Genomic DNA, 6000 nt, shown 5'->3' with positions numbered 1-6000 from the left:
CCATGCTTAATACAATTTAAATAAAATTAAAAATTTACTAAGTAAATAAACCAATTTAAAAAAAAAAAATCATTAAAAGGTAAAAAATTTGACTTAAAAACCTATATTAAAAATGCTTAAGAATGGAAATAAATAATTTTTTAATAAATTTTGACTTTTTTAAGCTTATGCCAAATTAAAAACAGACAATAGCAAGTTTACAAATTCTTAATTTGGCCCTGTATTCAGGAAATTATGTATAAAAAGATTAAAAACTCTTATTCATTTTATAACACTTTTTCTTAGGTTTCTGTTTATTTTTAATTACCTTGTTTAAGAACTACAAAAACATTTTTACAAAAATGCAGTTTACAAATCAAGTATTTTCTTTAAAATCTGGATTTGATTATTTGATTAGAGTTGAACAAGTTGATTAGAGTTGTAGTTTTCACCAGCTTCTACTCATACCCATTCTCATTATCAGGTTAAGCATTCATCTTTCTGGGTAAAAGGATAAAAAATTTTAACTTAATCTTGTATTACAGCAAGAGATTTGCCTTTTGTTTCTATCAGGAACACATATATCAAAATACATCCAGATATATTAATAAAGAATAATATAATAAAAATGAATAAAAAACTAAATTTTAATTTTTAACTGAAATTAATTGACGGTAAAAAATTTATACAAAAAAATTCACTATTAACCATAAAAAAAAAATTGTTTACCATTTTAAAGGGCAAAAATTATTCACCCCTTTAGATCATTTGGCCGAGACAATTAGTGACTATTTCCGAGCTAGGTATGTATTCCTCAACAATAACAGTTTTAATAGATTTTATTTCATTTATTATAAATGTGTCACTTCCATTTTTTATTTTTTTTAATTCTTTCATAGCCTGTTCATATTTTCCTTTCATTACAAGATTATGTGGAGACACTGTTATAAAAATTAGTATAAATGCTAAAACTATTAGCAATGAAACACATACATATGAAAAAATTATCATATGAAACATAAAAATATGGCGAACATAAAAATATTATCATAGGAAAATATGGTGCTATTGAGTATGATAAAAGTATTCCAAAAAACCTTATAACCATACAAAAGGATATGATTTTTTCCCCTAATATCAGGTCTAGCAATCTCACCAGGATATAATGAACATATGGTGAAGATAATTCCATAGCCATACCAAAGATTTATCTTCAAAAATTAGAATTATGTGTGATATTGTTGCAATGAGCAAACACTATCTAGTTATATACATAGGAATAATTGACCAGATAACTGGTTTCTTGCCATACCTTTCAGAAATAAATGCAGCTGGTATCAGTGTAAATATATCTCCTATTTCAACTGAGGCCATAACCCATGATCCTTCATCTTCAGTCATATAAATATCAGAATTGTTAGAAGATATGTCATCGTAGGAGCTGTCCATCCATATGCTATTCCTGCAGTTGTGTATGCTAATGCTACTATGAAAGAAAACCTCAGCATTAGAAAACATTATATTGTTAATGGGGATTCAGTATTACTTTTATACTAGTATAAATTCAGACACATTTTATGTATGCTATATATTTCACATGCACTCTATATTACATATGCATTTTGATTAATAAGATTTAGACATTCTTTTAATGATCATAAATTTTTATTTAAAGCTTTCTAATTACATCCTAGGGGCAGAATAATTTTATTTTATTAAATTTAATTATTAGTATTTATAGTCTCTTAGATTTATTAGTATTATTAGTTTTTATATCTCTTTAGCTCTTTTTCAGACATTTTTGTTTCTTTAGAATGAATCTTTTTTTAATAATTAAAAACTAAAACCAATAGAGATACATGCAAACTACCTTCAACAGCTTTATTAATTTTGAAAAAAAAACAATTTTATTTCCAGTTACTCTACTTCTTAATGTGTGCGGTAATTGTAAAGTGAAGTTAAAAAATAACTGATCAGGTCTGCAATACGAATGATTTAATGCAAGTCTAAATTTTTGGTACTAAAAGATGCACCTTCTATGATTTGTTGAGTGTAAAACAAATTCATGTGTCTTCAAGCCTTAATTTATTTCTTGTTTATTTTTACCCTAAGCTTTCATCTGTATAGATTTTGTTAAAGGTATGGATGCTAAAAAAAAAAAAATAATAATATGAAAATGATATTGAGGTCACAAATTTATTTGTGTCTATATATGATGAAATTAGTAATATTTTCAATCTAGATAACAGCATAAACACAATTAAATCTTGTTTTAATAAATTTATAGTAATTATTGTAAATTATAGTAAATAATGCAATTATATTTGTATGTGTAGTTACACATACTCCAAGCATATTGACATAATTTAGATCATTATGTTTGAATAATAGTAGTAGTATAAAATTATATTTTATGATTTAGAAGTGTTTATATCTCTTAATTTTTTAATATTATTATTACAATTGTATTTCATACCATTTGTAATGAATTTATTCAATTATTTTCATGATCAACAGACAATTTTTTTTTATAAATACAAAATTTGGTGAATTTCAGAAATACAGAACTCATTGATCCTCCAGGCAGAAATGTTAATTGAAAATGAAATACTTGTACAATAGTTACAAATATTTTATTTTATACAGTTAAAATCAGTCATTTTTTCATTTTTAATTAATGCTAATTTTTTTTTAATTAAAGAAAATGTATTATAATATGGAATGTTTACATAAAACAAAAATTGAAACAAATTTAATAATCACTATTATGTTTCCTGTGTTGATCTAATTAACATTGTTAACTTAATTAACATAAAACATTTTTAACAATAATGTTAATTTCTGTCAGTCTGTTGTTTTTTTTTTTAATGGATATGTTTCTGGCTTCTGTAAATGCTTATGGCTTAAATTGTGTGTGAAATTTTTTTTTGAAGAAAGAAAACTTCTATTTAATGCAGGGTATGCTGAACAAAGTAATGGATTTTGTCAAGTTTATGACTATATTTGTCTTCCACTATGTATTTTAGTACAGAAAATGACATTCAAAACTGCTTCTGACTGATACAATTCCACTTATCAATTATCCAAATAAGTAATAAAAATATTAAAATTAATATTTGTGTTCGAGCAGTATTGTAAATCCTGTGTTTATGTCAAAATTTACTTACAAGTTGATAAGTAAAAACTGATAGTAGTTTACATATCAGTAGTTAGTATGTATTCCATTATAAACCAGCTGTATGTCCAAACGTAGATGTATCATCACATATCCACTGGCATCTTTTGGGTTACTACCTCACCAAGTTTCTATTTGAAACAAAATAGTGGTACATTCCAAGTGTTAAAACCCATTTCAAAATGAACTAGCAAAATTTCTCAGACATATTTACAGTATTTTTATCTTGTTATTCATTAATTTCATTTTTCCCTTTAATATATTTAATTAGAGAAAAAGACAGTCATCAAAGAGTTAAACATGATTTAGGACCCAATTAGTTTTGAAATGTGATAAAAGGTTCTAAAAATGATATTCATTAATGTTCATTTTAATAGTATTAGTATTAAATCTTTTAATAGAAAATATAATAGAATATAATAATTAATAATAGTATATTAATAATATTTTTGAAATATTATACTGTTTAATACAAAATGAAATTTTGAAGTGTAAAGATTTACATATATTAAATGTAGATTTAAAGATATCTGGAAATACTTATTTACTACAATATATATATCTTACGTTTGTAAAATTTTCTTTGTTTTCTCTTTATCTCTATTAATATTATTTAAATAGTTACTGTATCCAGTTATTATTTAACTGTTTAATTTAAATTTAATTAAATCGGTTAAATTATGTCCCATTTAATTAGAAGAAACTACCTTTATATCTTTGCCCAGCATATCTTAAAGAAAACTTCAGTTCAATTATATCCTTCTGAATAGCTCTATAGTACACTGAAACTTCAACATTCAAATAAGATCCCATCTGCATACTCTGAGCTGAATAAAAAATCAATTTGCCTATGATGTAAAGATTTTTTAGAATATAATATCAATATCATTTTTAGAATAACACTTCTGAATTATTGCTTGTTAAATAGTTCTACATATACCTTGAACCCACCGAGTTAGTCTAGTGGTTAAACTTGTGATTGCAAAATCAGCTGATATTCGAAGTTGAGAGTTCAAAGATTCAAGTACTTGTAAAGGTTGTTGCTTTTATATGAATTTGAATACTAGACTGTGGATATTGATGTTCAATAGTAGTTGGGTTTCAATTAACCACTTTGGGAAGCCAATGGCAAACCACCTGTAAAACTTGCTAGGAAATTGCAGTATGGAATCACCAAGGGTTGAACAGAATTGAATGGCGAATTTTTTTTTTAGACCTTCAGCCAGATTATTCTAATTAAGCTCTTTAGATTAAATATTAATTAGATTAAATTTATTAATTTTAGATTATTGATTTTAGATTAAATATAAATGGATCAAACGCGTGATTTACACTAAAAATGTAATTGAAGGGGTAGAAACATTTTGACTCTCACCCTCACGGAAAACCCTCAAACCCTTCACGGAAGGCCAGCACAAGAAGTGCCCGTTCACACGCGCGGAGGCGATGCCATACCTTAGGGTTCTTTTCGTCACTGCAATGATGACGCAAACATCCTTGATCAACTTTCCTGTTTTATATCCATGATGCTTGAGAATGGTAATAGATATATTCCACAAACATTGAGTAAACTTTGACATCCTTCTGTTCCTTGGTAGAATGATGATTACAAAAATGCTATTTAGAATCGACCACAGACACTACTCAAATTTAACCGCAGGCCTATAACTGAACATCTAAATTTATACTATAGGGCTAGAGAGGTATATCATTGAATATTCTTGGATGCTAAGAGAAAGTATTGAACGAAATATGTGAAGAGGATGTCACTACTACTCCCACGCCTACTGTGTGGAAAAAGATCCGTACAATCTGCGGATCATCAAAGAAATCCTTTTTCGGACTCATTCTTGAAGAAGAACTCCTTACATCACCTACTACAGTGGCAAGTATTTTGGCAGATTATTTCCGTTCGGTGTCCCTCACCTCATCATACAATAATGAATTTAATTTAAAATTTTTTTAATTATGATTTTTTTTTTTTGAGTGGGGTTCATTAAACACCCCATTTTCATTCAACGAGTTGTCACACGTACTTAAGAACTCACGTGTCCCTCCGTACTTATGAACCACATGTCAGGTGAATGTTGTCACCTGACAACATTCGTTCTCAGTATGCTATCACACCTTCCTAATTGGCGCTCCAACACTTATTATGTTTTTATAATAGATTATTCTCCTCACAAGTGTTCCCTTCGGTCTGGTCAGAATCCATTGTCGTACCAGTATTTAAACCTCGTAAAGACAGAGCAAACCCCTCAAGCTACCCCCTTACCTCTTTGACAAGTGTTTTATGTAAAGTGATGGAAAACCGCAATTTCATGTGGTAACTAGAAAACCATGGTCTTCTATGTCTAGAACATCCCAACCCTATAGGAAAAGACACTCGTCTAGTGACATTCCGGTCGCCACACCACCCTCCCCCATTCAAAGCCCCGATGGGCTTTAACGGGCAAGTGGCAAAGTGATTGGAAAGCCATCGTTGGTAACAAACTCCGGCACATTAAAGATTCTGTGTTGCCTTGGGCTTCTCATGCAGAAACATTCGTCGTGAGGAAGTGGTCCTCTGTTGACTGCGATTAGGACATACCAGAGTCACACACGAGTACCTGATGTCAGCAGGACACGCACCAATATATGCACAATGTAATTGCTGCATGACTGTGCGTCATATACTTGTAGATTGCATACGTTATACGGTTTTACGTCGTAAATTTAAATTGTCCAGAAATATCCGTCAATTTTTGGGCATGATAACGAAGTTTTAGACCAGTTGTTTCTGTTTTTTCATCGTGCTGGTCTTATATCTAAAATCTGATATTGTGGCGTATAGTTTTTGTTTTTGG

This window comes from Lycorma delicatula, chromosome 1 (assembly GCF_047948215.1).
Source record: "Lycorma delicatula isolate Av1 chromosome 1, ASM4794821v1, whole genome shotgun sequence".
Classification (NCBI taxonomy): Eukaryota; Metazoa; Arthropoda; class Insecta; order Hemiptera; family Fulgoridae; genus Lycorma; species Lycorma delicatula.
This window is presented reverse-complemented; position numbering follows the sequence as displayed.